Below are 25706 nucleotides of genomic sequence, written 5' to 3'. Positions count from 1 at the left end.
GTTAATTTTACCTTAGGAGAAGGATTTACTACAATATTAATAATATTAAAAAGTGTTTTCGGATTATTCGAGTTTTTCTCTATAAGTTCTGTGAAATATCTAGATTTAGCTGATTTTACAGCTCTCTGAAATTGTGTTAAAGTTTCCTTAAAAATGTTATAAAAAATTTGACGTTTATCCTTTTTCCATTTTCTTTCCGCCTGCCTGCAAGCTTGTCTACAGCGCCGTATCTCATCATCATTCAACCAGGGATCAGACCTATTTTTACAATATTTACTTTTTAAATGGAGCCACTGCATCCAACACTTCTTGACAGGTGAAGTGTAGCAGTTGAAGGTGTTCATCCACTCCCCTGTCCTGAAGACCACTGTCTGACACATTGTACACCTCCCTGAACCTTGTAGTAAAATCTGCACAGGTTGTAGATGAAAACTTACGAAAATACTGAATAGATTTTACAGGGTTGTTAAAATGGCAGACAACAGGAATAGTAAACAAAACAGGTTTATAATCAGAGATACTGTAATCACTTAATTCTAAGTCCTCAACAAGAAAACCATGTGTTAGTACCAGGTCTAATGTATGGCCATGCATGTGGGTTGGGCCTTTAACTTCCTGAGTTAGGCCAAAGGAGTCAATCAAACCTAAAAAAATCCTTTGCCAGGGAATTTTCAGAACAACACAGATGAATATTAAAATCACCCACAATAAGCAGTCTATCAAACTTTGATATCAAACCTCCGAGAAAATCTCCAAAATCATTGGTAAAGTCCTTATGTTGTTTAGGTGGCCTATATATGACTGCTATTACCACTGGGTTGTCAATGTCTAATATCATTAACTGCAGTTCGAACGACTGATATTCCTCGGTCACTATTTGTCTACAGTTAAACTTCTCTTTAAAAATAGAAGCCAACCCTCCTCCTCGACCAGATAAACGAGGAGTATTATAAAACGTACATTTCTGTGGTAGAAGTTCAGAGAAAGGGCTTATTTCTCCACGCGTGATCCACGTTTCAGTAATAAACATAAAATCCAAACCGCTCGCGGTAAATAATTCATTCAATAAAAAGGTCTTATTTACCACTGATCTTGCGTTGATCAAGGCAATCCTCAGTTTTACCGGGTCATTGTTTACTTGAGATATCCGCCGCAAAGGTCTAATATTGCACGATCTCACACCACCACGATGAAGTCGAGGCGGGCGATACAGTTGCTCCAATCCAGACGAGGTCGGGGAGATCAGAATGTTCCAAGCATATGATGGTTCCAATGAACGGCGTCTTATGAGATGACAGCAGTCCATTTCGTTGATAGAGGAACTCTGAAGGGTATACCTCTACCGGTTTTTCGCAAGGGTAAGCTTAATCTGAACAGCAGCACCACCTCTTTTCCCTCTTCGCCTTCGGCGTTTCCTTCCCGTCGGCAAACACGGCACGCGCCGCAGAAAGGGAGGCACGGACGCCAGCAGCGGTGGTGGAGTGCAATAAGCATCCAGCGACACACAGTGAGATTGCTCATCGACCAGAAATTTAATGTTCAATAGAGTTTGCCGATCATACGCTATTAATGGCAGCACATTTTGGCTTAAGACAACACTTGAGTTTAAAATCACTTGGCTTAAAAGACTCATAAAACACCATAAAATAAAAAGTCTCAGGAACTGACGGCCTGCCAAAAACACCGGCGCCATCTTGACTTCTTGACACCTCATTTGACCCAATAGGAGCTTCCATGTCCTGTCCAAAGCCTTCAATAGCCAACCACTGTCTGTGTCGAATGTAAGGGACTCCCCACTTTCCTTTGTTCCCTGATCAAACTATTTACATCGAAAAGTGGAAATGACTGACGCATCGTATAGCCAATGAAATTCTGAAAACAGTGATATGCGGCTTTAGTGGGACGATTAGAGCACGGTTCTGTAATGTGTGTGCGCAAAGTTGCCTTGCCATTACCGAGTGTTTTGTGCGTCCGTGCGTAAAAGGTGAAGTGTTGTTTTGGAACTGTTTACACATTTGGAGATTTAAATATGGTGAAACGGACGCGAAAAACAGGATTTTCACCCCAGGATGTGATATAAGAAGGTTAAATTAAGAGTTTGGAGATGAAATTTCTGAAAACAATATGGATGATTCGGAGGCAGAGGAAATGTTTATGGAGAGATGAGACAATGCTCTGGACAAGTAAGTGTTTTCTTGTGTTTTATAACATATATTACTGTATATTCCGCATAAATAAGCTTTAGTTTGAATAATGAATACACATTTTGTAATTACCCTTTTTCGTGTGTTTCCTCAGTGAGTGTTTGAACCGTTTGTGCGTGTTTTTTGTATTTGTTTGTGCGTGTGTGAGGTCTTAGTTCATTGTTTGTTTCAGATCTATTGACATGCTATATAGATGTTTTGTATATTTACTGTAAATATGTATTTATATATATATATAAATGGACGCGAAATACATATATAAATAAATCAATAAATATAAGTTGAAAATAAGAATATATGTTGTGTTTGAGAGTCTATTTCTTACAATGCGGGGAGGTGGGGGAGGGGTAGGCCCATCTATTTGTTACAATGCTGAATTCATGGGGGGAGGTGTAGGCCCATCTATTTGTTCCATAGTACATTGGCAAAGTATACAGTATTTACAGTAAATATACATACAATAATACATATTTACACAGTCGAAAAGAAAAAACTATATATATATATATATATATATATATATATATATATATATATATATAGAATACAGAAAAGATGGAAAAGTTGTGTCTAGCTTTGTAAATTACATTTATTTTTTCTCACTGAATCAGATAGCGATTGGGAGCCGGATACTTCTCCCCACTCAGCAAGCGGCCACATAAAGTGGAGCAGCAGGACAGCACCTCATCAAGAGAGGAGGGCTTTCAGAGAGACCCTTGCTGAGGAGCTGGCAGAGTTGGGGTCTCACTCCACAGCCAGACCCGTATCTCCTGCTCCACGAAGAGCACATCACAGGCCGTTGCACATCACCAAATCTTGCACCGCTGGTCGTCTGAAGTGCAGGCAGTGTCATGCAAAGACACCAGTGAAGTACTCCTCCTGTGATGTGCCTTTGTGCTTTGTACCCAAATGTGACTGCTACAATGACTGGCATGTTGCTAGAAACATGTACAATTTTATAATGGTTTGTAAATACTTTGTGTAAAAATTCATGTAAATAGTTTGTTGTGTATTTTTTATATAAACAAATTGTCCACCATAGCACTAGTTTTGACTCTTTTATATGCACAACATTTAGTTTCAAGAAGGGAAAAGGCACTCTAATGTGTTTATGCATCAGTTACTCTGTGTCAGCAAAACTAATAGTGGATCTGGATATGGAATATGATAGCTCTAAGTGTCATCTTTCATTAGAGCCCAAAATTATGACTGTACGTTGAAGCGTTCAAAAGTAGTAGCCTTTTTGTCCTAGGTTACCAAAGGGTCCTTTTGGAGTATCCAAAAGGCACTTTTGTAAAACGCCTGGGTGTACCCTTAGAAAAACATGTGTAACATATTCATTTTTTATGGTATTGTTATAAAATTTGAACTTGGACTAGGAAAGGCTTCATGCTGTGATCCCATTGTGTTCTCAAGCTAATAGCTACAAGTTATAGTCATCTGCAGGCATCTGTATGCAAAAAAAAAATTTCAGGCGGAAAAACAAACTTCTATTTCATTGTGTTTAAACTTCTATTACTCAAAATCAGTAGCACTTACAGTAATTCTAACTGCTGGGGAAAAAACTTCAGAGTGTCCCCTTTCAAATGTGACCAAATCCATGCATGTACTCCAAAAGGTTCAAGAACAGCTTTAAATTTACTTTGGGTATGCCTTGATTAGGCGTTTTAGGCTAATTTTACAGGATTGGGAAGAGGTTAGAAAGATTCTTTTGTTTTCCTTGCTATACAGAAACCGTGACCCAAAAAGGTCTAATTGGCAGCAATCGGAAATGCTTGGTTGAGGTTATTGCTGCCAAAGGAGGATCTACCAGTTATAAAATCCAAGGAATCATTTACTTTTTCACAGAACTGTGAATGTTTAATGGGATGTGTTCAATAAAGACATAGAAGATTATAAAGGTTTGTGTGTTGTAAGCTTAAGCATGTTGTTTTTGCCAAGGATACTTGTGACTTTGATGAAGATGAGATCACATTTTATGACCAATACAGAAAACCAGCTAATTCCAAAGGGTTCACATGCTTTTTCTTGCAACTATACATTAAACTTCAATGCAATCCACACCATTCTTCATGAAAGATACATCATGGTTACTGTCGTAACCTCCGTTCCCTGATAGAGGGAACGAGACCTAGTGTCAATATAGTGACACTAGGGGGTCACTCTTGAGAGCCCCAAACACCTCCCATTCTATGAGAAAAGGCCAATGAGAATTGGCGAGTGGAATTTCAAAGCCACTCCCCCCGGACATATGGGTATAAAAGAAGCTGGAATGCCCACTCCATTCAGGTTTTGTGCCGAGTAGCCGAGACAAGGTCCGGCCATTTCAGCGACTAGTACAGTGTTGTGGCAAGAGGGACACAACGTCTCGTTCCCTCCATCAGGGAACGGAGGTTACAACAGTAAACATTACATTTCCCATCTGTCACTCACTCGACGTTGTGTTGAAGTAGTGACACTATGGGTCCCTAAAAAAAAATGCCACAACAGCTGAACCGTGTTCCTTGAACTGCTGATGCAGGTGCAAGCAAGCTGCTGCGTGTGTAATAGCAGAAGCATCAGTCTGCATGTAACCTCCCCCAATGTCCCAAAAGACATCATGCAGTTCCCCACATCCCTGAGAGGATGGGGTGACGTAACTAGCATGGGAGCAGGCTGCGCCAGTCTCTGCCTTTTCTCTCTATCTTTTTCTCTCCACAGAGTATTACATTTGGCTGGGGCCATCTAACCCTATCATACGCATCTGGGAAGGTGTTCTTTCCTTTCCTATTCTTTCAGGGAGTCCACCGACAGGGAGACCATATCTAGGAATATACATCACAGGGGTTACTGGAGTAATCGGCACCTGTCGGGTCTCAGGATGACTTGAGAATCTGCTGGACCGAACTCCAGGCAAGTGTCGCTGACAGAAAACGCTTGCAGGTCCCACACCCTCTTGATGGAGGTGAGCCCAATCAGGAGGGCCATCTTCAAGGAGAGGGCTTTCAGCTCGACTGACTCTAGTGGCTCAAAGGGAGCTCCCCGAAGACCCAAGTGGACCGTGGAGAGATCCATGAGGGGAAGAGGCGTGGCCTGGGAGGATTCAGCCGGATGATCAGGTCATGCTTCCCTAGGGACTTACAGTCCACAGCGTCGAGGTGGGCTGCTATAGTGGCTACATATACCTTCAAGGTGGAGGGGGACAGCCGCCCCTCCATTCTCTCCTGCAGAAAGGAAAGCACTGACCCGATTGCGCATCTCTGGGGGTCTTCGGCTCGAGAAGAACAACAATTCGTGAACAAACGCCACTTCAGGGCATAAAGTTGCCTGGTAGGGGGAGCTCTGGCTTGAGTGATCGTGTCTACGACTGCTGGTGGTAGGCCACTTAGATCTTCCGTGTCCCTGTCGAAAGGCCAGACGTGGAGGTTCCAAAAGGTCTGGGCGAGGATGCCAGATGGTGCCCCATCCCTGAGAAAGAAGGTCCTTCCTCAGAGGAATCTGCCAGGGAAGCGCTGTTGCGAGGAGAGTGATATCTGAGAACCAAGTCTGGGTGGGCCAATATGGGGCCACGAGGGTGACTCATTCCTCATCCTCCCTGAACTTGCACAGAGTCTGTCCAAGTAGGCTCACTGGGGGGGAATGCATATTTGCTGAGGGAAACCTCAAAGTACTTACCTTGTTCTGCATACCCAGCATAGGGTGGAAGAGTGACTGAGGATGAGGAGGACCTCTTGAAACTCATCACATTCGGCTGGCCGTAGGTATAGCGCAGCAGTGCGCGCGAAGGCGGGGGGCCGCGTTCGCAGGGTCCTAGCTGCGCATGCTCTGTGTCTGGTCCCATGACAATGCCGGTCATGAACACTGATTATGTGACCCAAGGAGTGAGGAAACCGCTCTCTTTTTGACAATGTGGGTACCGCAGCCTGTTTGGGGTGTGGTGAACAAAAGAGAAAATGAAACAAAGGATTTATCTCCCGGCCATCTAGCGGGAGATAGATTGGTCTGGATACCAGCTGCATAGCAAACTTCTCGCTCCCTGGGTTGTCTGTCTCAGGGGCGCTTAGAAGCCTCCCGGGTGTCAGCTTCCTGCGGGGGGTCTCTACGCTGGGGCCGAGAACTGGGCTCGGGTTGAGGCAGAGCCACCTGGGCCGCCGGAAGAAGTTAAGCTGCGACCGCAACGTTGCTATATTCTCGCGATGAGAACATGAACCATCCAAAACCACTGCCTCAGTGTGATCGCTGCCCAGACACGAGGCAGCGCCTGTGGCCATCGTAAGTGGAGAGATAACGACCGCATCCAGGAACCACACAAAGACGGAAAGGCATCTTTATAAAAGACACGTCTTTAAAAAGACGTTCAACGTCAATGTGTGTGCTCTAATAGAAAAATATTCTCTTTAGCAGGAATATACACACTTTTAGTACGCTGTAGAATTACCCAGGGGCGAAATCTACACTCGTTGTGCAAAAGGAGAGAGAGCCACTTGAAATGCACCATATATCCAGCAGAATATGCTTCTTAAGAGGTGAATGGAACAGCAGTAGTATTAAGCTCACTGATAGTAAAAACGATCGGCTCAGAAGAAAAAATCTGAATGGAGTGGACATTCCAGGTCCTTTTATAGCGGTACGTCCAGTGGAGTGGCATGAAAATTACGCTCACCATTTCTCATTGGCCTTTTCTCAAAGAATGGGAGGTATTCGGGGCTCTCAAGAGCAACCCCTAGTGTCACTATATCGACACAACGTCGAGTGAGTGACAGAAGGGGAATCTCAAATATTGTATGTTGAGGAGATGGGTGCTATTATATTTCTATGTGACCAGACATCCAATTTTCACCTGAGCCGGAGGAATTTCAATGTGATCATATCCAAACAAACACCTGTACTCACATGCTTACAGATTTACAGCCGTCGGAGTGCTGCAAACACACACGCAGCTCTGAACTACAACATGTGTATGATCTCACCTTGTCTCAAAGCACATGTCAGCATCCTGAATCCTGCTGTTACTGTTACCATGGCAATAGTCACAAGACACACACCTAAAAATGGCTATTCCTCGAATGATATAATGCGAAATAATGCACATTATCACTGCTACACACACACACTTAAAAGGGATGCTATGGAAATGAACTTCACTGTGAAGAGATCATAGTGAATTAGCAGCTTTATCCACACCAAACAGAAATTTGTGCTGACAAAATGTTAAGAAGAAACAAAACAAGGAGTGTTAAAATTCTCTCATCAATGAAGCAATTTTTTTGACATTATCCAGAGAGGGCATCATGACATTGAGTTGTAACACAGAAGTGACATAAGTGTTATAAAGAGACCAGAATGATCTTCCTTCCTGCACTGACTTGCATCATATATAGTGAGTGAATGCTTGATAAATAGGTTAATCTCTCAGAATACACCCTAATAATCTACTCCAGAGACTTCCATACAGCACATGGGGGACATTTTTATTAGATAAAAGGAACATGGAAAAAAAAAAAAAAGAAGAAAAACTTGACTGTCCAGAGATATTCAAGGTTTATAATATTTTCTTTTATTCTGTTAAAATCAGGGTTGCATTTCCCAAAAGCATCGCAAGTTTAAATTGATTGTAGGGACCATTGGCGCCAATGGTTTCTACGATCTAAATAGTCTTATGATGCTTTTGGGAAAGGCAGCCCAGGAAGGTTCCACAGGTACTGTAAGTTTTAAACTTTAACAACGACTTAAGCATAAAAGCCTTTAAAGCAATTATATGTAGAATGGCTCTCAGAATGTCTATTAAGTGTTTCCCACAGGATTTTGTGAGACTATGGGGGGTGGACCTCTGACCCTCTAGGGTACATTTTAAAGTTAAATAGCTAAATTAAGAGGCTAGTGTTGTGCTTTTATAAACAGTTTTGTGCTCTTAAAACTGCAGAAGGCAACTTTGAAATAAACTGAATTGTTAGAAACAGTGCCCCCAATTCTTCCCCATATACATGATGCTCTTCACCCCCAGCCAGGGTTACTTGGCAGCTGTTCACAAACAGAGCAAAGGCCTGCCTTTCACTGAGACTGTGGTGCCAACTAATTTCTCATAGGGCCTTATTTAACTTAGACACTATGTTTATATAGAAAACTATTTTAATAAATAAATACTACCTACTGTAGCTTTAACAATTTAGTGCTCTTTTGTTTTCTTTTGCTTCTTTTGTAACCCAGACAACCTGTATAGCTATTATATTACATTATACTGTATTACATTACATTTTATTATATTAATTATATTATCCAATAGTAAAATATTTCTGCCTTAAATTCTTCACTTTCACACATTATTTTAAGGCTCTCTGATCAGCTCAAAAGCCCTTATTTCTCATGAAGGAAGTGGTTCATCTTCACATGACGTCTGCGGTGCTGTTCCCTGAGCTCAACTGAATGAGACAAGTGTTTTTACCTGCAAGCATGAGAATCATGTAGGGAAAGACGAGGCTGAATCCAGCTTCTTAACAACTGCTTTTTATTTAGTAAAAGGGACTCGGCACTTTGAAACTCCAAAACTATCACTGGCTAGTGAAATGTGAATATTTACTTAAGTATTTACTTATAAGTACTACTAATAACAGAAATTTTTTGGTCGCATAATGCAAAATGTACTCGCAATGTAGAGGGCTGGTTAACGTTACTTACCTCAAAAATGTGTTATCCTCCTCAACCAAATAAAGTTACACTTCAGTGCAGATATCTGCAAGTGTGAGCGCGTGAGTCTACAACAGCGGGGGAGGAGCTGACTGAACTGACTGGCACAAAGTGAGAGAGCGCAAAACACAACCTTTTATTTTATGTTATTATGAGACTGAGAAGTGCTTGGCTTTGTTTGATGGCTTGTGGCCATCCATCTTCCTCTTGATCCCATTCTAGACATTTTCAGTGGGGTTCAGGTCTGGAGATTGGGCTGGCCATGACAGGATCTTGATCCCGTGGTCCTCAATCTACACCTTGATTGATCTTTGTCCTTCACAAAGACAAATCTGCCCGATTCCAGCCTTACTAAATCACCCACAGATCATCACAGACCCTCCACCTGGTCATCTAATGGTTAGACGGAGACCTGGAGAGGCTTCTCACAACCACTGTGAAATTTGTTGGAGGATCCGTGATGACCAGTGGGGGTGCTTCAGCAAGGCTAGAATCAGGCAGATTCATCTTTGTGAAGGACACATGAATCATGCCACGTACAAGGAATCCTGGAAAAAAAACTTGCTTCTTTCTGCTCTGACAATGCTCCCCAAATCTGAGGATTGTTTTCTCCAGCAGGACAATGATCCATGCCACACAGTCAGGTCAATCAAGTTGTGGATGTAGGACCACCGTATCCAGACCCTGTCATGGCTAGCCCAGTGTCCAGATCTGTATCCCATTAAAAACCTCTGGAATGTGATCAAGAGTAAAATGGATGGAATGGATGGCCACAAGCCACCAAACAAAGCCGAGCTGCTTGAATTGTTACGCCAGAAGTGGCATAAAGTCACTTGGTAGAGAGAAAGACTGGTAGAGAGCATGCCAAGACACATGAAAGATGTGATTGAAAATCAAGGTTATTCCACCAAATATTGATTTCTGAACTCTTCCCAAGTTAAAACATTAGTATTGTGTTGTTTAACAATGATTATGAACTGGTTTTATTTGCATTATTCAAGGTCTGAAAACCCTGCATCTTTTTTGTTATTTTGAACAATTTTCTGAAAACAATTACACCCAATAGCTTCAGACATGAAGTCAAGAATTTTTGTCGTAGATTTAAAGAAACCTCAAATGAACTGTCTTTTTTAAATCCATTTAGTGGCTGTCAAATGACTGAGATGAAATAAGGAAATGTGACCTTACCTAACATGCAAATACTGAGTTAACGGTCAGCATAGAGAGCAAACACACTTTCACACACATTTTTTAGTGCTGTCCACTTGTGGATCACCTGACAACACACACATTAATAATGTGTAAACAGCCAGGGTCTAAATGTAAATTTGCATATAAAAGGGTTATCAAGACATTTTGGAATACAGAGGCTGTTAGTTCGATTGTTTGATCTAAACACAAGTTGCACACAAAACCGCAGGTAACGCAAACACATCACTGATTAATCTCTCATTCAGCGAGTGTGTGTGTGTGTGTGAATGATCTAGTTTAACTCTCAAAACATCCCGCTGTCACCGCAGCACGCAACTCACTCTAACTGAGCTATTTATATCATCACAATATCCAGAGAGTGTGTGAGAGAAAAAGTGTGTGTGTGTGCGCGTGCTGGCATACATTACTGGAGCTTTGTGAGAGGCTACAGATTTCCATAAACAGACATTGAGAAAAAAACATCATCCATTGAGCTGCAAAATAAAAGAGCTGAAGCGGAAACAGAGAGATTAGAGAAACAGACAAATAATTACAAAGAGATGTGAAAGAGTGTGTGCGCATGTGTTTGTGTGTGAAGGATTAGCAAGTATGTTCTTTCACATTTGCATTAAACACATATTAATGAAAGAACAAAGGTATGAGAGAAAAATTGTGATAGAAAGAGTATCAAAAACAGCTTGATACAGTGCAGTAAAATGACACAGAAAGCAGTGCTCTTAAGACCGGGACCGGTACTAAGATACGGGGGGAGGTCTTGTGTTAAAGACATGAATGAAACATTACTAAATGATCAGACTAAAGATTTCACCTGGCAGAAGATGAAAAGGCAAGAAAATCCAAAAAACTTCCCAACCTCAAGCCATACCAGAAGGCCAGAACTTCATAGAGATTTGGTGATGGACTTGTTCACTTGGGCCAGTAAACAACCATCCAGCAATGCCCTGGCAATCACCTAGAACACCCTGGCATCATGGGAGAGACTTTTGCATCGGCAAACACAACTAACATTTTCCACAGAAAATGTTTGAATCTAAGTTAGTTGCTTTAAAATTAGCTTCAAAGCGCTGCAGTCATGATACAGAGTAAATAAAACATGTTGAAAAGCAGTTTTGACATTCACTGATTTAAACTCTCTGACAGTGTTTGGTTGAGTGCGGGCTCAAAGTAAATATATTTTATATTTCTCAATTTTATCACAAACTAATAACTGATTCACTGACTGACAGCAAAACTTTTAGCCACAAGAACTTGAGCAAAGATCCTGCATGAAACCTCTCCAACTACTGAGGTTTAGAATGACACACAGATAAAGATCAGAGAGAGAGAGAGAGAGAGAGAGAGAGAGAGAGAGTCACCCATATCAATTGAAAAATATTCATATATATTATACAGCTCACCGGAACACTTGATTCTGATTGGACAATCAGTTTGTATTTTTTTATCAAATATTTCTTCATGATGACTGCTGTTGGCCATGGAAATGCTTTGTAACTGACAGCTCATCCAAGTAATATTTCACCATGTCCAAATATCTACACTTTTCCACAATACAATGCAAAACAACATATACACCCAAATGACCTACTGTTTCTGGTGAGATTCTAAAGTGTGGAGCGGCTAGACACTAGTGCTTCTCTCAGATTTCACAGTTCAGAGATGCGCAACCCTCTACTACAATGAATGTTAATCACTCTCATTTGCAACCACATTTCACGCTATGCGACTAAAATGTTAAGTATACTGCATATTTGTCAACTTGCTGGTAAATGTTTAGATTTCACTCACCAGCAGCGAGATCCGTTCACTGGGTTTTGAGAGTAAAAGTTATTCTGTGTAATGCGTGACCCACGTGACCCATTTGTCATTAAATAACATTTCTGTTCAGCCTGTTGTTGATCAAAAAAACAAAAACATTTAATTCTAATCATGCATAGCACAGATGAGATTTATCATTAACATGCGTTCTTCTACAGATGCTCTTTACAGAAATGCTGGGTTTGTTAAAGAGACAGTACTAATTTCAGCACGTTCAACAAATCAATGTAAATACTTGTAAATAGTACAAATTATGCAATTAAATAATAAACATAACAAAATATATGAAATATAAAATCTTATTTATAGATCGAATACGTGAATGTGCATTTTTTGAATTCTAAAATGTGATCAAAATGATGAAGAACTAACTTAATATTTATTAGTTAGTTACAAGAAATACTTAATATTTTCGTAATGTACCGATTTAGAAGGTCCCCTGAGTATCATTAGCTGGGAGAGAACTTCTTTTATATTAATTTCTTCCATCTTTCATACAAAAGTACTGCTTAATAAACAGCATGCTACTACTGTGCTTTTTTGGACATGCACCTTTTTTTCAGGTATTCTTGGAATAACCTTGAAGTACCATGTAAATACCATGGTACGTGAATTTTAGTACCACGATGTGCATAAAAGTACCATGGTATTACCTTTTTCTCAAAAGGGTATGACTTAAATACAATGGTATATGAATATGGTAATTAGTAATGATTCAGTAAAATGGTATATAGGCCTACATCAAAGTGGCAAGGTAGTACCATCACTGTATCATTTTACTGCCAAAGTACATTTTTGTAAGATGTCAGAGGTTGCTTTTATGGCTGAAATGTAGTCCACACAATCATAGTTGCATGGGCAGTAGGCGGTGCAGACACAGCGTTTGAAGATCTAGGCCACCAGCACAAAAACCGCAGGTTCTGTCCCAAGTAGGTGAGTGACCCAAAGAATCTCTCTGGTGCCCATGAGCAAACTGATCATCCCCAAAACAATCACATAATTACATTTTATTGATTTCATGCAGAAAATCAAATAGACACAACAGAAAATACATAAACAAACCACATGAAATTACAACACCCCCACCCCCTCCCCGAATATTAACCCCCCCACCCAGACCCGACACAAACAAGCACTCCAGTCATCAAAAGCCAACTGACAAAGACACACACATAAATAAAAACAGACAATAAAACAGCAGAAAATATTTAGAAACATAAAACAAAACCAACCCACTTGTTTCTCTCCACTGCCCCTCCCCGAGAGCCTTCCAAAAAGGCTAGATAGCTGCCCCATTTCCTGATGTATATATCTAGGTTGCCTAGCTTTCTATATACCATCTCCTCAAACGCCACCACCCTGCCCAACTCAACGCACCACTCACGAAATGAGGGCACCTCATTCGACCTCCATCCCCTGAGGATTACCCGCCTGACAATCATCATGCCAGTCAGGAACCAGCTCTCCATATATCCATCACCCATATTCAGGACTGCCTCATCACCCAAAATACACAGGCTGGAGCAAAATGAAAATTGAGTGTCCACTACGTCACACATGAAGCTCTGAACCCTCAACCAAAATTCTTGGATCTTAACACATCCCCAAAAACATGGCTTGTGTCCCTGTCTTCTGATTGGCATTGCCAGCAGGTGGGTGTGTCTTTAAGATCAAGCTTATACAATCTAGAGGTGGTCCAATGGAATCGATGCAAAAATCACACTTGCATGATTACTGACATAAAATAACACCAGCAAGATAGCAGAGGTACAGCCTTTAGAGGTACTGCAGTGGAACCATGGTACCGTGATGGTATTAGATCATAATAGCATGGTGCGAAAAGTGCAAATCAATTCCAGAACAGCAGCAAAGGACCTTGTGAAGATGCTGGAAGAACCAGGTAGACAAGTATCTATATCCACAGTAAAACAAGTCCTATATCAACATAATTTATAGTTTATAATAGTAATAATTCTGGTCAACAACATATCGGACTGAAATGTACTGTAGCATAATGTGAAATTTAGTATTATGGTAAAGTTGATTTAAAACCAAGAAAAGTTTCTTTTTTCTTTTTTTTTTACTTTGACTGTGTCAATTTCCAAATAAAGAGAAATTAATAAAAAAGGAGGTAGTTTTCATTTATAGAATTAATTCACATTAAAATATAGCTATCTAATATATAAACCCATTTTTATCCATTCTAAAGAAAAGAAAATTCTATATCGTGATATATACAGTTATTGTGATTTAAAATTATTAATTTCATGATACAAAATTTTGCTCATATTGCCCACCCCTAGTCATTACATACAGTAGAGATATAACAAATATCAAAGCAAATGTGATCTGCAAACAAATGCTGCTAGAGCTTTTCTCAGAACTAAGTTCACATTTCTGAGCCTGGTGTCATGGTGGTTTTTGGTAAACGTATGAAGTCAGTTCCCCTCATATTTACATGCTGTCCAAGCAGAGTGACCTCAAGTGTAGTTTATCACTTTAATTATGGACCTGTTCAACTAAAATTTGACAACCACAAAATGTAAAAATAAAAACCTTGTCTTCATTTTAAACACTAAATCTATTGTTTTTACCATTTTGAAGCTAAAAATCTTTTTAGTCAATCGTTTGGCTTTAAAAGTGTGCTTGTGATGTTTTAATTATAAATAGTGACAATATTTTGTCATCTAATGCAATGACATGATGAAATTTGTATGTGTGACAAAGTGTCCAAATTGTCTTTGGGGCCACATACAAAACATCCAACAACCTTTTGTGATTTTTATCATTCTCTCTTAGAAAAAAACACAAGCAAATCCAGAAATAGACTTTCACGGCACGTCAATTAACAAAACCGAACAAATCTGAGTGAATCGCCCTCAACTGAGCCACCTGTCAATCACGTGCAGAAAAAAGAGTGAATATTGACAGAGTGCTCAGGCCAGAGGGACACACACGTGAATGTCACTGTAAATGGCTAATGGAGTTGAATCAATGTATTAGACAACAACAGCAGACGATCACATCCCTCTGAAAACATACAAAAGCACGCCAAATTCTACAGCAGATCACGTCACAACATGTTTGCCACCAGAGAAAAGAAAACTTAGTCTTTGATAATGCTACAGATCTAAAAAAAAATAACTGCCATCAAATCAAGTGTCCTTTCAAACACTTTTAACCTGTTGATACACACCCTCTTTTTGAGCACAAACCATGAAAATGACATACCTGAACTTAAATGGTTGTTTTTACTGGACCCTTTCGAGTACGGACACAGTTGTAGTATCTTTTGAAAGAAGACACATTGAACTTTATTTCCCATGTTTCAGAATTAATATATGTTGTTATTTTTTAAAGTTAGAGAAGCTGAAGTTTATAGTAATGGAAATATTTTGTGCTGAAAATGTTTTTATAATCTAAAAAAACAATAATAAAAGTGCCAAGACAACCCAGAAATACAATGTTCTCAAAGCCTCAAGAAGTTACATTTCAAATTCGAAGATGATCTAACAAAAAATTAGGTTCCTGCAAGCTTTTTTTCCCTGAAAACTGCTGCAGGTGTACAGAGTAAAATTAAGGCTCCGCCTTCCAAGATGACACAAAATCTGACGGCACTGCTTGGCTATTCTGAATAAAACAACGCTGCATTTTTAAAAATAGACTTTGGAGACAGGCTCATTTTATTTATGAGACTCTAATATATAAGATAATATACAGTTTTACAACATGAATGCTGCTCAGATTGCATAGTTTGTTGAAGAACGACGACGAAGGGAAATTCTTTCAGGCGAGATCTCATGTAAACAATGGAGAATATATCAATAGTTCCCAGATTGATCACTTTTATTGACAAAAATTGCTATTGGATGTTTTTCAACAAACGCTTGACATGGACCGTTAACTCAAGTGTGGCGAACTGAATTCATCTGGCGATCGCGTTTTCATAACAAAAGGTATGAAGTCCCATTTTGATATTGCATTTTTTCATTTGTACTCCTGGCACAAATAACTAAATTGCTGTTTCTGAAGCATTGCTATCGTGAAACAGAGATCAGATATCAATGTTGAACCCTTGGACCTTTGAAAAGATGTATAATTTGTTAACATTAATTACATTTATAGATGGTAAATTGTATATTAAATGTAAGCAGAGTGACGTCACTCCCCGAGTGTGGTGAAATTGCATATCAACAGGTTAAACTCCTTTTTCGCCTCAAAAGCAGCTCAGATGTTCCTCAAATGAGAAAGTTACTAAAAATCAATGCATGCTACAGTTGGGTCACAAACAAAGACCAGCAAAAACCGTAAACAGTGTTTCCAAACATATGGACCATTTCCCATGATTTTTCCAGTTTGAGAATACTGGATCAGGATTTTATAAAATCATTAAAAAAATTAAAAATAAAAAACACACACAAAGAGAAATATTTTTGATCTGAGAAAAACTAGAAACAAAATGTACATTACAACATGATGACACTGGATGTCAGCAGGTTGTTTCCATGAGTTACGGAATCCTACCATTGGCCACATATGCAGATTCATTGACAAGCGCTATCTCCTCCCAGACATGTTTGCATTGGTTATAGTGCGTTTCCTTTGCCCAATTGCGTGACCTGAAGTGCAATGCTTCAGCAGTGTGGGAGACCCGGGTTCAGATCCCTCATTGAAAGTACAGCCGTGGCCAAAAGTATTGGCAGTGACATCAATTTTGTGTTTTGCAATGTTTGCTGCTTCAGTATTTGTAGATTATTTTTTCACATGTTTCTATGGTATACTGGAAAACAATGATAAACATTTCATGAGTTTTAAAGGCTTTTACAGGCAAAAACATTAAATATGCAAAGATTCAATATTTATAGGGATGACCCTTGTTCTTCATAACCTCTGTAATTCGCTCTGGCATGCTGGTTATCAGCTTCTGGGACAAATACTGAATGTTGGCGATCCGTTCTTGCCTGATTAGTGCTCAGGGTTGATCACAGTTTGTGGGCTTCTGCTTGTCCACTTGCCTTTTGAGGACTGACCACAGGTTCTCTATGGGATTAAGATCCGGGGAGTTGCCTGGCCACGGATCCAAAATTTCAATGTAATGATCTCCGAGCCACTTCATTATCACTCTTGCCTTGTGACATGGTGCCCCATCATGCTGGAAAATAAACGGATAATCACCAAATTGCTCCTGGATCATTGGGAGAAGTTGCTCTTGAAGGACGTTTTGATACCATTCTTTATTCATGGCAGTGTTTTTGGGAAGAATTGTGAGATCCCACTCCCTTGGATGAAAACAACCCCACATATGGATGGTCTCAGGATGCTTCACTGTTGGAACGACACAGGACTCATGGTAGCGTTCACTTTTTCTTCTCCGGACTATCGATTTTCCAGATGTCCCAAACATTCGAAAGAGAATATAACTTTGCACCAGTCTTCTGCTGTCCAATCTTTGAACTTCCTGCAGAATTTCAGTCTGTCCTTGATATTTTTCTTGGAGAGAAGTGGATTCTTTGCTGCCGTTCTTGACACCAGGCCATTGTCCAAAAGTCTTCGCCTCACTGTACGTGCAGATGCACTCACACCAACCTGCTGCCAATATTGAGAAAGCTCTGCACTGGTGGTGACACGATTCAATTACTGACTCCTCAGGAGGAGACGGTCCTTGCGCCTGCTGGACACTCTGAGACATCCTGAAGCCTTCTTCGCTGCAGTTGAACCTCTCTCCTTGAAGTTCTTGATGATCCGGTTAATGGTTCTTTCAGGTACAATATTCTTTGCAGCAATTTCCTTGCATTTGAGGCCATTTTGATGCAAAGCGATGATGGCTACACGTCTTTCTTTAGAGGTAACCATTGCGAACAAGAACACAATGATTGGAAGCACTTCTTTACTCCTTTTATAGCAAACAGTCTGCTCTTATAATCCAATCAGAATGATAGAGTGATTTCACCTGACTAGTACTCGTTCACACTTTCCCAGGTACTGCTGATATGATTAGTGAAATGATGTTGGCTGGTCATTTTGTGCCAGGACCAAAAAGCTGTGAAATTTGGGTTTTTGAGATAAAGTTAATTTTTATGGCTAATTAAGCTTTTTGCAATTATTTAAAATGCATCTGATCACTCTGCACAATAATCTAGAAACAATGTGAATCAACACCACAACAACTGAAGCAGAAAACTTTGCGAACAAAATTTATGTCACTGCCAATACTTTTGCCCATGGCTGTACAGTTATTCCTCTTCACTGCATTACAGCTAGTGGTCGACCGATATATCACCGAAGCAGATAATCAGACGATATTCCGATTTTTTTCAATTATTGGCATCGGCCGATAAATTTCCCATTTAGCCGATTTGTTTCTTGAGTACGCTGAGAATCACCTGCTTGCATATGAAGTGACTGAGACATGTAAATGACCAGTCACGGTTAGCAACACAGTGTCATTAAAACAGTCCGCATATCAGAGGCTGACGGGTTTGAGCTTATTATGTTAAATTGCTCACCTGTTTCATTCTCCCTGTCTCTCCTCAACAGTTCCCTGTAAAATTGAAATGTCTTGACTAATAATTAGAGATGCACCGGTCGACCGGCCAGGGACCGGAATTAGCCGATTTTCCGCATGCTCGGCCCGGATCGGTGATCGGCCGGTCAGCCTCACGTCTTTCCAATTCCAAGCCGGTCCGTTTTGTTGCCAGCGGCGCAGGCAATAACGTCACTGCCGCATGTAAACATGTCATTGGCGTGGGAGATCTTCACTGTGAGTGAAGAATACATAAAGTTCGAAATGTGTAATAATTGTAAGGCCAAAGTAAACCATGGGGGAACCACCACAATAACTTTCGGATCAACAAACCTAATTAGACATTTATAACACCATCACCCAGCTGAAAATGCCCATTTTAAAAAAGAAGCTAAAAAGTGACAGCGGCTAAAGCTAGCCAGAGCTCAGAGCCAGCCACAAGTCAGCAGCAGCCCCTACTCCTATCATTCCTTGGTATGAGCAGCGAAAATACCAAAGCAATTACGAGGAAAATTATGGAATACATGGCCCTGGATGACCAGCCGTTCTCCATAGTTGAGGACAGAGGCTTCAGAAATCTGATAAATTTCCTCGATACAGAGTAGGAGGTACTTTCCGATGTCGCGTTGCCCGAGTTGTTTAATCTCGTGTCATGTCACACTGCCTGTTATCTGTCAACATTTGGGTACACAAATCCGGGAGAGGGGAAGGGGGGTGCTGGATGGCAGAGGCAGGCTAAATACATACAAATTGTGCCGTTGTGATTTAACGTAATTTTTCCCATCGTGTCCGATATTAAAATCAGTGCGACACACATTGCGAAAGGCGTGGGCATTGTCGGTATGGCTTCGGGATATGAAATTCAATTCTTCCATCCAGCTGTTGTTAAATGTACATGTATATTTTGTTTTTATCACCGGAGCACCAGCTGAGTCTTCTTCTCCCATCTTCCAGTGATGCTTGATTTAACATCTCGCGTCTACTGCCTGCGCAGATATCAACAGCGCAAATGGGTTGTTGGTTGCCAGATTGAGGTCAAAAATGATTTGTAATGTGTATGATGTGTCGATTGTGTCAGTAGGATGCGTTTCATTCAAGATCTGGCAACTGGACACCTTGGAATAATATATTGATGTGATTATTCATATAACGTGGTTTGGGCCATACAAATTACGGGAGTTTTTTTTGGGAGAAATAACAAAACGGGAGACTCCCGGGAAAAACGGGAGTGTTTACATATGCAAGCCGTTCCCGAAGCAGTGCTCTGTTTTACAACTGATATTTGTACATCTAACGTAAGTTGAGCGTATTGGACACTTCAGTTTTTCAGATCTTTGGAATTGTTTTGTTAGACGAGTAAAAAGAGAAAAAGGTCCATTTATAAAAATAGTGGAAAATGACATTTGTTATATAAAGCAACTCATTTGCAGTTAATTGTTATTTCTACCTCTTTCCAGTCACAGAGCACTTTATTTTGAGAGTTGTTTAAGTGAGAGAAGATCCTGTAACTTAGTGCAGTTTGGGGGAAATTGTAATGTTTAATAATTTATTTTATTATGAAAATATAATGTAGCATTGAAGAAAGGTAGATTTTGTTTGTATATGTGGTCAATAATAGTTCTTAGAAAGAAAATCGGAAAAAGTCGGTATTGGCAGGTCACACTTGCAAAAAATCGGAAATCGAAATAGGCCAAGAAAATTGCAATCGGTGCAAAGGCAAATATCAATAAAACTAATATCATATACCATCTGCAAATATGTGCATATCTCGTTGAAACAGATTCTCTGAAGCAAATACTCTATCAGCCAGAATCAAAACTTCAGGATCAAAAGTTCCTCTGATTCACAAATCATGACGGTCAGTCTGTGACAATCCAAGCAGGCTATCCAGGACATTTAAACTGTCAGTAGATTCCTGATACTCGCTGGAACCTTGGAATTTTTGAGAAAATGCGATTGCTAACATGGACATGCCATCCATGGTTGCTCGACTACTCTGTGTACTATATTAACAATTTCTTCATGTGCAAATAAATTACAAAAATGTTACTATAAACTAGTGCTGCATGATAAATCATATCTCAATCGCGATGTCAGCCTGTGCGATTATATGACGGCAAAATGCTGCGATTATATTAAATAAATAAGTGCATGTGTGGACGTGACAGCCGATTCTCTCTGAGAGCCGTGACAGCCCATTCTCTCTGAGAGCTGTGACAGCCCATTCTCTCTGACAGCTGTTTGCCCATTTTCCACACTACTAATAAAAAGACGACCAGTCAGTCTCAGTTTAGGGAGATTTGTGGGATGCACATCCAGGGCATCCCCACACCATTACACCACCACCACCAGCCTGCACAGTGGTAACAAGGCATGATGGATCCATGTTCTCATTCTGTTTACGCCAAATTCTGACTCTACCATCTGAATGTCTCAACAGAAATCGAGACTCATCAGACCAGGCAACATTTTTCCAGTCTTCAACGGTCCAATTTTGGTGAGCTCTTGCAAATTGTAGCCTCTTTTTCCTATTTGTAGTGGAGATGAGTGGTACCCGGTGGGGTCTTCTGCTGTTGTAGCCCATCCGCCTCAAGGTTGTGCGTGTTGTGGCTTCACAAATGCTTTGCTGCATACCTCGGTTGTAACGAGTGGTTATTTCAGGCAAAGTTGCTCTTCTATCAGCTTGAATCAGTCGGCCCATTCTCCTCTGACCTCTAGCATCAACAAGGCATTTTCGCCCACAGGACTGCCGCATACTGGATGTTTTTCGCTTTTCACACCATTCTTTGTAAACCCTAGAAATGGTTGTGCGTGAAAATCCCAGTAACTGAGCAGATTGTGAAATACTCAGACAGGCCCGTCTGGCACCAACAACCATGCCACGCTCAAAATTGCTTAAATCACCTTTCTTTCCCATTCTGATATTCAGTTTGGAGTTCAGGAGATTGTCTTGACCAGGACCACACCCCTAAATGCATTGAAGCAACTGCCATGTGATTGGTTGATTAGATAATTGCATTAATGAGAAATTGAACAGGTGTTCCTAATAATCCTTTAGGTGAGTGTATATATATATATATATATATATATATATATATATATATATATTGGTTTTGGATAGACAAGTTTGACAAATGCTTATCAATAATACTCTTATAGAGTATTCTTACATTGACTAAAACTACATTAAAAAGGCCAGTAAACAAAACAAAGCACTATTACAGATGTGTTTGCGAGTGTCACGCCATATGAGGTACCAGGGATAAGTATAACTTTTTAGAAAGAGGATTTGGAAATACTGGTTGGTAATTTAAAAAAAAAAAAAAAAAAAAAAAACAGCAACAACAACAACAACAGTTTTAGTGGTTTGAGTGAACCACACTTTTATATCCAGTTTCCTTTTCAAAAGAGTTTATAGAAAGTATGTTACATGATTAAATGTCCCTGTTTTTTTTGGACAATCTTATTTTTATGAAAATGTGTATGTTCTTATTTATTGTTCCATTTTATTTATGTGTAATATTGAGAAAATAACAAGTTTGCAGTAATGCAAAGATGTTATTATTTAATTTTGTAAAAATATTTTAATTTGAAAACACTCTCTAGATATCGGCATTGGCCATTAAAAAAAAACATATCGGTCGATCACTAATTACAGCCTGTACAGTTGAACACAATTAACTACACAAATTGCTTTAGGCGCCCCTCCATGGACACTGCACACAGAAAATGCAGCTCACAAGTGCCCATACACCCAACAACACTTACCGCTTTAGCCACTGGGGGCAGTGTTTCACAATTCAGTAAGCACAGACTGATTTTAGCGGAGGAAATATCAATATACTATTTCCAATTTAACTGAGATCAGTCTGCTAACTTTTAAAGATTTAATAAATTATGTTCTGATATTTACACTTTTTCCACAACAATGGGAACTCTACTGAAAGTTCAGAGGAAGTGTCCTCTCAGTCCATCAGTGCCCCTTTCTCTCTGTAAATCCTGGAATTGCCTGCATGAAGCAGGACGGATATCTTGGCACATGAGCGATCTGCAACAGACATGACAGACGGTGTCCATGCGTGCTCCTGTCTGGCTCTTTAAATTCCTGAGGGGCTAAAGAGTCGAGCCAAGATCTCCTCACCTTAATCAGACAGATGCCCCATAGGCAGACATCATAAGCACACTTAATATCACTGATGGCCAAAGACAATTTGACTGATGAACGGGGGGCATGTTTCAGTGGTAAAACCATTGTAGTTCTGGTAGTATCTTGAAATACCAGGTAAGCCCATTGGTAAATGAATATGGTAATTATTCAGTAGTATCATGGTTTTAGGACATGTTTATATTTTTTATTTTAATTTTTGGACATGCTACCATTACAAAATTATGTTTTTTGGACATGTACTGTATGGTATTAACATGTTTTTAGTACTTATTCTTGGAGTATTATGGAAATTCCAAAGTACATGAATTTGGTAACCATTCAATACCATGCTATATGTCAAATAACACCACTGTATCATTGTACAACCACATTACTTTTTGCAAGATAAACTAAAGTGAATTTAAATCTGTAATTCATTACAACACACAACCATGTTTTATAACAATATTATCCACCCAGAGTCACAATCACAAATGCACTGAGATATTGGAGTAAAACAACTATAAACTATAAAACAACTATATAAAAAAAACTATAAAGCAACAATACCTCCTTTATGATTTATCCCCTTATGTATGGCACATCAATCCTGCATACTCAGTTTGTTTAATATAGGTATGCATCTGTGCGGATATAAATCTCAGATTTAAGACAACCACGCTTGTATTTAGAGCACAACTCAACATGCATACATCAGTTCTGATCAGCACCTTTATATCTAATGCACTGCAGTCATCAAAACACAAATGTAAAGGCAGCAAGCATGCACCTGTATTTTCAAATAAGAGAAATGCATGTCTAAATATGTTAAATAATGTATGCATGCATATGCATGACAATACAAGCCGGTCCAAATGTCCCGAACAAACAACACAACACATACGATGATATAACTATGTTGTAATAGATGTCTATTTAATGAACCAGCAATCTGATTATACATGAAAAGGTTTCGATTATTGCTGGAGACACACGAACGCATACACATCAACTCACCCAGTGGTGTGTGGTCGCAAATATCACACAGAACCTTTTAATTATCTTGTGTTTGTTTTGGGTATGGTTTGTTGCGAGCATCCAGTTGTTGGGGTTTTGAGACCAGACAGTCCAAATCGGGCCTTTGGTAGACGAGGAAATGAACTGAGATGAAAATGTCGCTGCGCTTCAACACGGTGTTTCATGTTCAAGCGCTGCCACTCTGATTCAGTGCAGAGCACCTTCACTTGTATTCCTCCAAGGGGCGCTTGGTGGCCAAACATCCGATTTCCCGAATGATACTCATTCAAATCTCAGGTTGTTGTTGTTTTTGTTTTGTTAACTTATTGGAAACATTTGCACATACAAATTCTAAAAATTTAAAATGTTCCTATGATAGAATTGATGTCCGCTATACAAATGACACCTACCGCAGTAATCACAAACAAAATAGTTAAAATAATTGACCTTTATTCAGAAACGACTGTGATTGGTTCATCCTCAAAAGCGCTGAGAAAACTAACACATACCATATGACATTTTTATTTTTTTTGACGCTGTCAGGACAAAAAAAATGACACTTGAATAATATCACCGAGAAATTAAATAAACATTTAATTGGAAATCCACACGGAAGAGTTAAAAATATGAGAATTGTAATTTACACTCATCGTCAAGGACCATTAAGAGGGCAACATGACACGGGCCGAATGCGGAAGAAGCGCTACAGTTGCATCGCTATGCTGCTGAAAAGATGCTTGGCTTCAGCGCAACCTCTGCGCGTGCGCGGCAGCTCCACGCCACAGCGTAGCGACGGGAGGGGACGCGCTTCAGATATCAACATAAAATAATAGCTTTGAGCCCATGATGAAGTTCGTTTCATAGTGAGACAGCGGCCGCTCAACAATGTCTCGCTAAATTTGATCATGAATCACGGTTGAGTGTTTGCTACCTCTAGTGGCCGCAGAAAGTAACAGCAACTAAAGTGAATCGAGGAGTGACCCCGTGTGGCTCATATTACAATGCGCTGTATATGGGGACATCCTCCGGGATTCGGTAAGATTTCAACTTCGATTTTTCCACCCAAGTACATATGATTAATTGTCTGAATACTCCACAATATTAGGCAAACATTAAACCTCTAAAAAAAATAAAAAATAAATCACATTTCCCGTCTTCAGACATCATAGACCTTTTATTATTTTCTATATTTATCACAGTTTACCCTTTGTTATGTGATGAAGCTACAAATGTGTGTCTGTGGTCTCACTATTTTTGTTAAAAATGTTTTACATTTAGATTTATTCAGATCTAAAACCCCAAATTTTTTGCAAGTCATTAATATGTTAGACTGTGCTCAGCAAACAATGTTGATTTGTAATTGTGTTCCCATTTTAATGACCCAATATTGTCACTCTCGCCTCAACCCCGTAACAACTCTCCCACTACTTGCACTCACATATTTTTAACACCATGTTTCATTCTAGTAAATATATAGAATTTGAATGTATAATATTTTGAATGTATTGATTCCAAATTTCTGTTACAATATCCATAAATGTAGTGAATATCTCAACCCTGTCACAGCTTGATGATGAAGAAATGTGACAGGGTTGTCTGTGACGTAGTTGTTGTTTTTTTACTCAAAATGTCCACTGTTCCTCATGTAGTGTAGGATGGTTGGTGTGATGGGGCTTTCAGGAGTTCAGACTGAGGGACACAACTTTATAGCCTGGTTGTGTGTATCTATATGTATATCTATCTGTCTGTCTGTCTGTCTATATATATGGTGCACCACATCAGGTGCAAAATATTAGAACATCATTAGAGAGGATTGTGGAGGATCCTTCAGCCAGTCTGGAAAATAATTTACAAGTGGAGAACATTTAAAACAACTGCCAACATGCCCAGGTCAGGCCGTTCTAGCAAGTTCAGCCCAAGAAAAGAATTCTCCAAAAATCCTGAAATGTAATCTCGGAACCTACAGGTAGTTCTTGCCACAGTTGATGTCAAAGTACATGCATCTACCATAAGAAAGAGATGGCACAAGTTTAATTTGCATGGGAGGTGTGCAAGGAGGAACCCCTTGCTGACAAAAAAAATAAATAAAAAAAAAACACCAGGGCAAGACCGGGTTTGCCAGAGA

The 25706-nt window shown here is 39.8% G+C and overlaps 1 protein-coding gene across 1 annotated transcript in view; it reads right to left on the bottom strand.

Annotated features, from left to right (window-relative positions):
- The window catches only part of LOC127622881 (tyrosine-protein kinase CSK), a 54024-nt gene extending 30257 nt beyond the window's left edge, over nt 1–23767 (bottom strand). Inside the window, exon 1 of the mRNA XM_052097010.1 lies at nt 23582–23767. The gene's annotated coding sequence lies outside the window, so the exon portion shown is untranslated. The remainder of the gene's footprint in view (nt 1–23581) is intronic.
- Between the last annotated feature and the right edge of the window lie 1939 nt (nt 23768–25706).

The sequence above is a fragment of the Xyrauchen texanus genome, chromosome 29 (assembly GCF_025860055.1).
Source record: "Xyrauchen texanus isolate HMW12.3.18 chromosome 29, RBS_HiC_50CHRs, whole genome shotgun sequence".
NCBI classification, from domain to species: Eukaryota; Metazoa; Chordata; class Actinopteri; order Cypriniformes; family Catostomidae; genus Xyrauchen; species Xyrauchen texanus.
Note: the sequence above shows the minus strand (reverse complement) of the source record. Positions and strands in the feature narration are given on the sequence as shown.